The sequence below is a fragment of the Brassica napus genome, chromosome C1 (genome assembly GCF_020379485.1).
Source record: "Brassica napus cultivar Da-Ae chromosome C1, Da-Ae, whole genome shotgun sequence".
Lineage (NCBI taxonomy): Eukaryota > Viridiplantae > Streptophyta > Magnoliopsida > Brassicales > Brassicaceae > Brassica > Brassica napus.
The window spans coordinates 7,939,259-7,953,112 of record NC_063444.1 but is presented as its reverse complement, the minus strand read 5'-3'; positions in this window follow the sequence as shown (position 1 = coordinate 7,953,112).

Genomic DNA, 13,854 nt, shown 5'->3' with positions numbered 1-13,854 from the left:
CGTTAGGCTCATCAAAAATCTAAACGTAATTGCATCTATTACCGGGGAATACGTTTCCTCAAAATTAATTCCCGGTCTCTGAGAAAAACCTTGGGCAACTAATCGGGCTTTATATTGTGTTACTTCATTTTTCTCATTTATTTTTCTCACGAATACCCACTTATACCCAACATGATTTATATTCTCAGACGTTATGACTATAGGCCCAAAGAAATTTCTTTTATTCAGGGATAGTAATTCAATTTGAATGGCCTTCTTCCACTCCTCCCAATCATGTCTTTTCTGACATTCCAAAATGGACCTTGGATCGGGATCATCATTTTCATGATCGATCTCTTTGGACACAGAAAAGGAGAACATTCCATCAACATCTTTTATCTTATTTCTGATCCATAACTTTTCATCTCGGGTGTAGTTGATGGAAATCTCATACTTTTCTGCTCCTTTCTCGTCATCTGGATCATCTTTATCTATGCCTTCTTTCAGACATTTTTCAATATCAGGTTCTTCTGGAACCTTACTTTGTTCATCCAATTTCTTTTTCTTTTAGGGATTTTTATCTTTAGAACCCGCTAGTCTTCCCCTCTTTAACTGAACCCTAAGTTCATTCAATTTGTTTCTATCAGTTTGTTCTTTAGGAACATCAACTATATTTGACACGTGTATTGGTGATAGAGCAAAAACCATTTGGAACATATGACAAGTGTCCAGATGATTAATCACCTTTTATAACATTTTTTTCCGGACAAGGATGTCAAATGTGAATGAGTTGAGATCAGAGATCTGCTGACTCAGCAGTACACTTGCGACGTGCTCCACAAAAAGTGGTCGATTTTTTACTATTTTGGGCCTGGTCATAGACCTAAGCATGTATATAAATGGGCCTGAAAATTATCATCTATATTATTAAAAGAGAAGTATCCATATAAATTATTCCTCAATTTTTCAATTTATTTACAATCATATACCACTGAAGTAATAAATTTACTTACCTTTTAAAATTCTTGTTTTTTACAGTTTAATTAATGCATATCCTAAATCTAACTTTGATTTAAAAAACAAGTATAAATGCATATTTATAGTAATTTCTATTTTGAATCATGTAAATATAAGTGTAAATGCATATTAATAGGGATTTTCTATTTTGAAATATTCTTTCAACCAGCTTTGGTAACAATACAATCGGTTTTCATATCTAATAGCAATCAATTCAAAACAATTAATTGAATAATTAGTGTGTGTAAATATATGTTTGTAGAGATTTTATTTCACAAATTATTTTTTCTACTGTTAACTTTCTCATAGAATAATTAAATAATTAGCAAAAATTTTGGGCTTCAACTAATTTAAGATGGCCCAAATTATTATGTATCTTTATACAAACTTAAGCCCATAATTAATTTGTAATTATTTTAAATTTAATTTATACATTCATTTTTAGAAATCTTAATCTATTATATAAAAATCCGATAAAATATATAAAAAATCGTAAAGTATTACGATTAAATTTTACTCAAAAAAGTCATTAATCCATGATACAAGTTCTCTATTTTCTTCATATTTTTATTGAAAAAAATAAAAAATATATGAAGATTAAATTTTATAAATGAATCATTTAGTATAAACAAAAAAACTAAATAAATAAATAAATATCCGTGCGGTTTTGGAAATCAAAGTCTAGATAATGAAAAAAAAACTAACTTCTTACTTAGAATATAAAATATATTTTAATAATATAATTAAAAAATCTAAAGAAAAAAATAATTAGAAGTTATCTACTGGGTCAAGCAATGGTTGATCAGGTAGTCAGATTCCAGATTTTAACGATTTTTACAAATTTTATCGGGTTTTCATATAATAATTTTTTTTAAACCCAAACCAGATTACATATAGGTCACCAGATTTACCGGTTCGGCCTCGAATCTGGGTCGGATTTCAAAACACATTACAATAGCTATGTAACACAATTATAACATTTAGTATAATTTGCCCAAAAAAGACATTTAATATAACTAAAATTTAAAATTGAAAATAAAATTTTCAGATTAGGGTCAGGGTCTAGTAAGTATTGAAGGATGAAGACTATATGATCAGCCTTTGAGAGAATACATAGTAATTGCTGAAAGTGGTAAAGCCAAATTTCATTAAACAAATTATCTGGTTTGTTCCAATTCCAAATAGTCGGGTAATCTTAAATTTACAGAGTACAATAAATTAAAATTTAAAATTTTCAGATTAGAGTTAAGATCGACTACAACAAAGTAGTAGAACTTGTTAGTGCAGCGACGACTGAGTTTTAGAAATTGAAGAAAAACAACTCCTCAAGGTGTCCATGTACCAGTCGTGAAGTACTACATGAAGTCGTGAAATACTACATGAAGTCGTGCAAGAAGTGCTACGTGAAGTGAAGCTGTGTAGCTGACTTGAAGACTGGACTTGGAGCCGACATAGAGCTAAACTACAAGATATGTGGAGGCTACAAGCTATGATTTACCTTGAAGAAGGGTAAATCATCAAGGGAAGATTTCCAAAAGGCTTTGAAGAAGTTTTGAAAATATTCCATAAAGGAAGATTTGTGAATATCTCTTACTTGAGAAGTGGGCAAGGATAAGACACGAAGTCTCCATGTATAAGTAGACATAGACGTGCCTTGGGATAGGTACCACCTCAAGAGAAGGCCGTAAGCATAAGGGCTTTGGCGTTGAATTAGAGTAGACACAAAGCATAAGGGCTAGGGGTCATGAGGGGGTCAGAGGGGTTCTTGGGTTAGTTTGATCTAGGAACGTGTTAGGCTAGTGTCTCTATCTGGAGTGTGACATGTTAGTAAACTCGGAAGAGACCTAGTAATGCATTTTCTCTATGTAAAGATGAACCTTCATAGTAATCCTGCTGTAGTACCTTGTGAAATAAAAAATTGCATTGTACTTGTATGTATTACTCTCTGTAATAGACTCTTTTTGCACCTTAAAGTGATATCATAGCGGGTCACCTAAGTTACTGGTGTGATCCTGAAGGCAAGAGGGAAGCCTGAAGATATAGTACATCAGGAAGCATGGTGGTTGAGCTGAAGCAGTGTCTGAGCGCTGAAGCAGTGTATGAGCGCTGAAGCAGTGTATGGGTGTTGTATTCTAAAACTCAATCATCAAGGGGGAGATTGTTAGTGCAGTGACGAATGAGTTTTAGAAGCTGAAGAAAAACAACTCCTCAAGATGTCCATGTACCAGTCGTGAAGTACTACATGAAGTCGTACAAGAAGTGCTACGTGAAGTGAAGCTGTGTAGCTGACTTGAAGACTGGACTTGGAGCCGACATAAAGCTAAACTACAAGATACTTGGAGGCTAAGCAAGCTATGATTTACCTTGGAGAATGGTAAATCATCAAGGGAAGATTTCCAAAAGGTTTTGAAAGAGTTTTGGAAATATTCCATAAAGGAAGATTTGTGAATATCTCTTCCTTGAGAAGTTGACAAGGATAAGCCACGAAGTCTGCATGTAAAAGTAGACAGAGACGTGCCTTGGGATAGGTACCACCTCAAGAGAAAGCCGTAAGCATAAGGGCTTTGGTGTTGAATTAAAGTAGACACAAAGCATAAGGGCTAGGGGTCATGAGGGGGTCAGAGGGGTTCTTGGGTTAGTTTGATCTAGGAATGTGTTAGACTAGTGTCTCTGTCTGGAGTGTGACATGTTAGTCAATTCGGAAGAGAGCTACTAAGACACTTTATCTATGTAAAGATAAACCTTCATTGTAATCCTCATGTAGTACTTTATGAAATAAAAAAGAGCATTGTACTTGTATGTATTATTCTATGTAACAGACTCTTCTTGCACCTTCAGAACTCTTTTGATCGAACGAATTCATCCGGTGATCTTTGCGCAACCCGCTACATTCTGGAGAATAAATAATATAATTAAGTAAAGTCATGTCTTGTGACAAAAAAAAAAAGTACAAGTCAATGAGTCATGTCTATTGAAATTGATTTAATGAAATATTTGTATGCATACACAAAAAGGTTTGAATTCATTTTCATCTTCATTGGATGAACATCGAACATGGAAGAAAAAACAGGTGTAGTTAGTCCGAACGCACAAATAAACTTTCATTGCATTAATTGGACTGATTTTTAGTGACAACCTTTCATCCTTTTAGTGGCTATTGGATAAACTATTTGTATAACTTAATTTTAAAGTAAAACAATGGTGTAAAGAGGCCTAATCACACATGGGAAGATGATGGACCATTAACAAATTTCCACATGAGGGAAGGTGAGCTTCCATTATTTCGAACTTGTGACTTATTCAAAAAGTATTTGCTTCCTAAGTCACAAGTCAACAACTTACGCTATGATCATTCGTCTGAGATCCGGCTATGCGACCTTTTGTGATGGCAGTTCTGAGTAATTAAAACTATAAATATCAACAAATTAGAGATGATCATCATCTGCGATAAAAGCAGTGTCGGATCTAAAAATGTATAAGACCAGAAGCAACTAATAATAATTAAAGTCTATTAATCAGTTAAATGTTTTTTTAAATAATACTATATATTCTTTTTCAAAAAAAAGAAATAATACTATATATTGACTTAAGAAAATGAAGATTCAAAGAATATTTATGCACAGCGACACTAACCACTAGACGAAGATTTTAAAATTTATATTCGGTAGATTATTTAAATGAAGAAAGGCCAGAAACCCAAGCTATTCTTTTTTTTTCTTAACACAATTTTCTTTGAACACAAACCCAAGCTATTCTATTGCTTCGTTTCAAGTAGGGGTGAGCAAAATATCCATTGATTTTTATTCAATTCGTTATCCGTTTCGATTCGAACCGAAAACTCCGGATAACCGTAACTTTACAAAGTAAAACAAATATTAATATGCAATATTCGTAAGAAAAGAATCTAATCACAAATACTAATAATTTATGAATGGATATCTGATCCCTAATATGCATATACATATATTTAAAAGAATTATATATAACATATATAAATATTATATTTTATAAGTTTTACAGTAATTTATTTTAAAATTTTAGTATATTTATTTAAAAAAATTAAAAGCAAATAATGTTTTATTTTTATGCTATTATTTTATATTGTTTTATTTTTTATTTAATCTTTAATTTTATTTTATCGTACGGTCAAATCAGATATCCCATCTAAAATTTAAAATTTTCAGGTCTTCAGGCATTCGAATATTCGAAAGCCTACATATCGATTATTCAGACGAAACATATCGAATCACGCATACATAAAAAAATACTGGGTATTCGATCCATGCCACCCCTAGTTTTAAGGTCGGCTACTCGGCTGTGCATACTGTTGGGCCTAATTATTAAGCCTAATGGCTCAAATAATATATGGCAAAATGTGAAAATGAAATGGGCCTATGAGTTCTTACAAAAAGCCTTGTTGGCTTTAATGAAATGAAGTTAACAACATCCCACATTGGTTGGGAGAGTTGATTTTGAGGAGTATATATATGTCTTCATGACATGAGAGGTTAAACAGCTCAGAGGAAGAGAGAGCTCCCCACGCGCGCGCCTCCGCCGCCGTCCGGCCGGCTCGGCTGGGCTGGGCTTGGGCTTGGGCTTGGGCTTGGGCTTGGGCTTGGGCTTGGGCTTGGGCTTGGGCTTGGGTTTGGGCTTGGGCTTGGGCTTGGGCTTGGGCTTGGGCTTGGGCTTGGGCTTGGGCTTGGGCTTGGGCTTGGGCTTGGGCTTGGGCTTGGGCCCTTGGCCCAATAAGAACTATTCTTTTTGGACCAAGTTAAGCTCAACGTTTTGCCTGTTATTTCGAGAAAAAATAGCATACAATTTTATTTAAAACGACAAGTAGTTTGTCTAAAAAATAAAAAAACGTCATGCATGTTATCCTCTCGAAAATTTAAAACGAGATAAGAGAGAGTCTTGAGGAAGAAGTTTCAGAACTCAACTTCCCTCGATCTCCGCGAGATTCTCGCCCACGTGCAGCAGCTGTTGCGGGAAGTGGGTCTTCTCCGGCTCTTTAAAATATCGTCTCTCCTCTTCCTTCATTTGAGAATTTTTTTCCCTGATCGAAATCCAACAGCAAAAAATCCCTCTGCGTAAGTCTATATTGCGAGAGTGTTTCGTAGAGTTTATAGTTCGATAGGGCGATCACGAGTGAGGCGTGATTCGTCTGCCATGGTTGTATCATGGGACTCTATATTCGTACAGTCCCGTCTCACTAACGGAGCGAATATTTTGAGTTAAGGAAAGAGATCATATCTCGCCTCCATGTCTATTTGCGAATACGGTTTCTTATCGTCCTCGTATTCGTTTTTATATATTCGTCTATTTCCTTAACTTCGCTTTTATTATATCGTTTACATCGGTCCGGTTTTCCGGCTTCTACAATCTTAACTCAAAATCGCTTTATGTTTAAAGCTTTAATCGGGTTGATAAACGATTAATAGAAACGGGTTTTGGAACCGTGTTTGCGATTTGCTTTCTAGCATTTCCGCGAAACGTTTTGTTCTTATCTCACAACGATGTTTGCGATTAGCTATACGCTTATCCGCGAAACGTTTCTGCCTAAATGTGTTTGCGATTTGCCTTAGAGCACTTCCGCGAAACGTTTCTGGTTATTTCATTACGCTTTGCGGATTGCTTTCTAGCATTTTCGCAAAACGTTGATACATTCTTCAAAATTTATATACATGAATCGTTTCAGTAACCGTTTTCTTAAGCGAGTTTGTGAAACATTCTAAGTCTATAAAAATGGTTTCTGCGAACGCTTTTAAGCGAGTTTGCAAAACATTTTTTCCAGACTTATATCGATATGATTTGGTTCAAATACCAAAAATGAACATCGATTTTAGACTATTATTTTCTTTAAAATAATATGTTATTTGTTGAATGGAGTACTAATCCGTTTTTACATGTTTTCTCTACAGAAAAATGACAAACGATAACAACACCCCCATTGACACCACGGATGTCATTCAGACTCCACTCAACGCTGCAGCAACTGATGCAACTGGCGTGACAACCGCTGCAGCAACAACGAGCACTATCCTCCCTGCGGGAAATGCTGCTGATGAAACCACTCGCCGTAGCCTATTCGGTGCTGGTCTTTATCAGACGGGTTCAGTATCAGCAACTGCAAGTGGTCCGGTGGCAGTTCAAACTCCTCCGGCTGTACCTAGCTTGTTCACTCAAGGGCTGATGCCAGACAAGTTTGATGGCAAAGGCTTCAAAACGTGGCAGAAGAAGATGATGTTCTTCCTGACAACGATGAAACTGGACAAGTTCATCCAGGAGGACAAGCCCCTGATTCCGTACGGGATTGATGATGTCCACAGTCTTGCAACTGTTGACATATGGGTGCATTCCGACTTCATCTGTAAAGGTTACATTTTGGGTCGTCTCATTGACCCATTGTACCGTGTCTACTGTGAGATCCCCACGGCGAAAGAGCTATGGAGATCACTGGACAAGAAGTACAGAGGTGAGGACGCTGGCTGCCAGAAGTATGTGGTCTCAAAGTTCCACGACTTCAAAATGGTGGATTCAAAACCCATCATGGATCAGGTGGAAGCGCTTCAGCTCATTTGCCATGAAATCGCTGCTGAAGGAATGTCCATCTGCGAGACATTCACAACTCTCAGCTTCATTGAAAAGCTTCCTCCAAGCTATGCGGATTTCAAGAACTACTTGAAGCACAAAAAGAAGAAGATGGGGCTCGAGGAGCTCATCATGAGGCTTCAGATGGAATCCAGAAACCGAATTGCTGACAAGGTCACTGCTAAGGAGCACAGTGTCAACATGGCTGAGCACAAAGGCAAAGGAAAGGCACACGCCCATTCTCCTGCCAAGCCTTCCAAAACTGCTGCAGCCCTGAAGGCTTCTGGAAAAAACTTCAAGAACAAAGGCATTGAAATCAATGCGAATGCGAATGTGGAGAAGTTCAGGGGGAAATGTCACTACTGCCACAAAGTGGGGCACAAGACTGTTGAGTGTCGCAAAAAGATCAAGGATGAGAAGGCTCAGGCAAATCTCACAGAGGAGGATCTCGTTGCTGTGGTGACTGAAGCCAACATGGTTGAAAGCAACAACCCCAAGGAATGGTGGTATGACACTGGTGCAACCACCCACATTTGCACCGATAGGGCGATGTTCAGCACCTATCAGAAAAGCATGACTGAGGAGAAGCTCAAGATGGGAAACACTGCAGTCTCCAAGATTGAAGGACGCGGCAATGTGATTTTGAAGATGACATCTGGACATGAGGTCACTCTGACGAATGTGAAGCATGTGCCTGACATGAGGAAGAACCTGGTCTCGGGAACCTTGCTCAGCAAGAATGGATTCGCCACAAATTTTGAGGCGGACAAGCTCGTGATTAGGAAAAATGGGATGTATTTGGGAAGAGGGTATGTTAAGGGTGGACTTGTCAAGTTGAATGTAATGACAGTCCCTCCGAAAGTTGTAGCTTCAAAAGTTTCAATGAATAAGAAAGAGCCAGTTGCTTATTTGGTTGAGTCTTTTAATATATGGCATGAAAGATTAGGCCATGTAAACTACAAATCTATACAAAGATTAATGAATTTAAATCTAATTCCTAAATGCAAAACAAGTAAACAAAAATGTGAAGTATGCGTACAGGCTAAGCTCACGAAAACGCCATCACCTCGTGTTGAAAGAACTAATAAACCTCTAGATTTAATTCACACAGATTTATGTGATTTAAAATACTTACAAACTAGAGGTGGTAAAAAGTACTTTGTGACCTTCATAGATGACTGCACAAAATATTGTTATGTATATTTATTACATAGCAAAGACGAAACCTTAGAAAAATTTAAAGAATTTAAACTCGAGGTCGAAAATCAGCTTAAAACAACTATTAAAGTAGTTAGAAGCGACAGAGGAGGCGAGTATGATGGTCCATTCAATGCATTCTGTAAAGAACATGGAATAATCCATCAAACTACAGCTCCTTACTCACCAGAATCTAATGGAGTTGCTGAACGCAAAAATCGAACTCTAAAAGAGATGATGAATGCAATGTTGCAGGAATCTGGGTTACCCCAGAACATGTGGGGGGAAGCATTGCTTACCACTAATTATATCCTCAACAAAATTCCACACAAAGTAACTGGCAAAACTCCATATGAATTATGGAAAGGTAATTTACCTTCGTATAAATACCTCAAAGTGTGGGGGTGCCTAGCAAAAGTTGCAGTACCGCCACCAAAGAAGGTCACTATTGGACCTAAAACAGTGGATTGCATCTTCATCGGATATGCACATAACAGTAATGCTTATCGATTTCTGGTACATAAATCTGAAATATCAGACATTCATGAAAATACAGTCATGGAATCAAGAAATGCATCTTTCTTCGAAAATATTTTTCCATATAAGGAAAAACAAGGTTCAAAACGAACTCGAGAAGAAAGAGACAATGACAAAAACTCAGAAACTGAGACAAACGTCGAGATTTCTATAAATGATATTTCAGAAAATGAAGAAAAAGATGAACCTCGAAGGAGCAAAAGAGCTCGAAAAGAAAAATCTTTTGGAGAAGATTTCCTAATGGCATTTTTAGTAGAAAATGTTCCAAAAACTTTGGCAGAAGCCATGGCTTCACCAGAAGCTCCATTCTGGAACGAAGCGGTCAGGAGTGAATTTGATTCGATCATGCAAAATTATACTTATTACATAACGGATTTACCACCTGGCTGCAAAGCATTAGGGAATAAATGGATAATGACACGAAAACCTGGTGGAAAATACAAGTCTAGGCTTGTAGTTCAAGGATTCCGACAAAAGGAAGGCCTTGACTATTTTGATACATATTCTCCAGTGACGAGAATAACATCAATAAGACTGATGATAGCAATCGCAGCCTTAAGAGACCTAGAAATCCATCAAATGGATGTAAAAACTGCTTTTCTAAATGGTGATTTAGAAGAGAAAATTTACATGAAACAACCTGAAGGTTTTGTCATTCCCGGACAGGAAGACAAAGTATGTCGACTTGTAAAGTCACTTTATGGGCTTAAACAAGCTCCTAAACAATGGCACGAAAAATTTGACAATACAATGATGTCAAATGGTTTCAAAATAAATGAATGTGACAAATGCATATACTACAAAACTACCAAAAATGCGTATGTTTTGCTATGTCTATATGTAGATGATATGCTCATTATTGGAAGCAATAAAGACATTATCAATCAAACAAAGAACATGCTCAAAGGGACATTTGAGATGAAAGACTTGGGATTAGTAGATGTAATTCTCGGGGTTAAAGTCACAAGAAATTCAAACGGAATTATCTTAACCCAATCTCATTATGCTCAAACAATATTAGAGAGATTTAAAAATTACTCTAAGAGTACGGCAAAAACTCCGTTAGATCCCCAAATGCACTTGACAAAGAATTCAGGTGAAGCGGTTTCACAAAACGAGTATGCACGTGTGATCGGAAGTCTCATGTACTTGACCAATTGTACTAGACCAGATCTAGCGCATGCAGTAAACGTACTTAGTCGATATACAAGTAATCCAGGTCATACACACTGGAAAGCTATAACGAGGGTACTCAATTACTTGCGCTACACCAAAGATTTTGGGCTTCACTATGGTAAAGAACCAGCAGTTTTAGAAGGATACAGTGATGCTAACTGGATATCAGATTCCAAAAACTCAAAATCCACGAGTGGATATGTCTTTACACTAGGAGGAGCAGCAATATCATGGAAATCTACCAAACAAACAGTGTTAGCCAGATCTACCATGGAATCTGAGTTCATAGCCTTAGACAAAGCAGCAGAAGAAGCTGAATGGCTTAGAAATTTTTTGGAAGATATTCCTATGTGGGAGAAACCTGTGCCAGCCATACGCATACATTGTGATAGTCAATCAGCAATAGCTCGGGCTCAAAATAATCTCTACAATGGTAAATCTCGTCACATCAGAAGACGACATAAAACCATTAGACAACTTATCTCAACTGGTGTAATCACAATAGACTACATCAAATCGGCTGACAACCTAGCGGATCCATTTACTAAAGGTTTGCCACGAGATGTTGTTGCTAAATCATCAAAAGGAATGGGTTTAAAGCCTATAACGAATGAGGATGTGATTGCAACCCTACCTATCATGACTGGAGATCCCAAGACGTAGGTTCAAAGGGAAAACAAAATCAAGCAGAATCTAACCAAAGCACTTGAGACAAAGTAGTCTCTTCCCAGCTCCTAAGATGATAAAAGTGCTAACAAATGTGTGAAGGATAAGCATAAGCTTTTAATGATTCCATAGCTTCTAAGCGGGGTATTACTCAATACTTTTCATGGTCAATCACCTAATGAGTGTGAAATGGGGCCGTTTCTAGGAGAATGAATGCAAGGCTATATTCTCTAAGTTCACTCATGAAAACCAGGAATAGTTCAGGGCCACAATGAACACAATAGAGAACTAAGTTCTACGAGAAAATGAAGCTGCGTTATGCCTGTTGTCTCGGTTTACATAAAACACCGGTTGGTTCAAGACATCATGTTCACCTTCTGGTAAAGTAAACCCGACAGATATTAACTATGAGTGGTTCAAGGCTTAAAAATGCCACCAACTCAAACACAGTGAATTTTTCGCAAACACTCTCGATAAGTCTGTCTAGTCTAATCATGATTAGAATAAGTATAGTTTTTCTTTAGAGTCTATCGAGTCTGCATTTAGTCTGCATATGTTTTAGAAGAGTCATTTCTATTCATGTGGGGGATTGTTGGGCCTAATTATTAAGCCTAATGGCTCAAATAATATATGGCAAAATGTGAAAATGAAATGGGCCTATGAGTTCTTACAAAAAGCCTTGTTGGCTTTAATGAAATGAAGTTAACAACATCCCACATTGGTTGGGAGAGTTGATTTTGAGGAGTATATATATGTCTTCATGACATGAGAGGTTAAACAGCTCAGAGGAAGAGAGAGCTCCCCACGCGCGCGCCGCCGCCGCCGTCCGGCCGGCTCGGCTGGGCTGGGCTGGGCTGGGCGTGGGCTTGGGCTTGGGCTTGGGCTTGGGCTTGGGTGGAGGGCCTTTGGCCCGATAAGAACTATTCTTTTTGGACCAAGTTAAGCTCAACGTTTTGCCTGTTATTTCGGGAAAAAACAGCATACAATTTTATTTAAAACGACAAGTAGTTTGTCTAAAAAATAAAAAAACGTCATGCATGTTATCCTCTCGAAAATTTAAAACGAGATAAGAGAGAGTCTTGAGGAAGAAGTTTCGGAATTCAACTTCCCTCGATCTCCGCGAGATTCTCGTCCACGTGCAGCAGCTGTTGCGGGAAGTGGGTCTTCTCCGGCTCTTTAAAATATCGTCTCTCCTCTTCCTTCATTTGAGAATTTTTTTCCCTGATCGAAATCCAACAGCAAAAAATCCCTCTGCGTAAGTCTATATTGCGAGAGTATTTCGTAGAGTTTATAGTTCGATAGGGCGATCACGAGTGAGGCGTGATTCGTCTGCCATGGTTGTATCCTGGGACTCTATATTCGTACAGTCCCGTCTCACTAACGGAGCGAATATTTTGAGTTAAGGAAAGAGATCATATCTCGCCTCCATGTCTATTTGCGAATACGGTTTCTTATCATCCTCGTATTTGTTTTTATATATTCGTCTATTTCCTTAACTTCGCTTTTATTATATCGTTTACATCGGTCCGGTTTTCCGGCTTCTACACATACAAGTATCAACAATTCATGACTATGACTGCTATTCATTTGGGAGTTTTATTAGTCTTTTTTTTTCTGCACGGGAGTTTATTAGTGTGACGGATTCTTACAAACTTGAAAGCATATTACTCTATACAGCCACAAAAAGTTGAACATTTATAGTGTTTCATAACTTGACAGCTTTTCTAATTATGATCATTTGTCCCAACATTTGCTAAGATTTATACTTACAGTAAAATACAAGTTAACTACGGTTATAGTCAAAATCGACTTCTTACTTTGATCAAATAATTTTGTTTCAGCTTGAGTTAAACATGTGTTTCGCATAATACAAAAGATAAAGAGTCACCGTAATTCTTTTAGTGGGTGCTAGTGGACCAATAAACTATTTACCAGACGTCGTTGAATTAAAATAATCAACCGCAGGATATGGAATATTATACACATTATGACACTATAGTCCAGTCCCCTTTTGTCAAATATGTACACTATACTATTGGAGAAAGAGTGTGTACTTAAACGCGGTTTATTTAATTAGTCCACACTTAATAATTGAGTGTTGCCGTGGATCTATCTCAAGTGACAAACCCACCGACTAACTCGGCCTCACGCCAACAGCTTCGATTAATTAACTAATCAATTTCGAATATACTCCTTCTCTGGAGTAGTATTAAACTTCTCGCAATGTTTCTACATTTTCTTATTTTTGACAACAATTTTTCTTTTTGCTTGAAATCATGTAGTTCCTTGAAATCATGTAGTTCTAATCTTTATCCAAACGTTTTATATGTCCAGTGGTTGTGAAACAAAACTTAAGAAGTGGTAAAAGAAAATCTTAAACTATACTCATATATGTTACGAGTTTGATTAGTCTGTCTTAAATTTGTATGAATTTTAGTATGATTTAAAAGGTTTTTTTTTTATAAAATATATTTCACCAAAAAAGGAGACTTATATGGGGTTTGTGCATGGGAATTGGGAAGGATATATGGAAGAAAGTCGTAACCCTGACGCCAACGGTGAATAGTTTTTGTCGGTGGTGGGATCCATTTTCATATTTTATTTATTTAACTAAATCATCTAAATTGGAATTTTTTTAAAATACGATTGTTTGTTATGACTTTAGTAAAAGGGAAACAATTTTGAATACTGTTT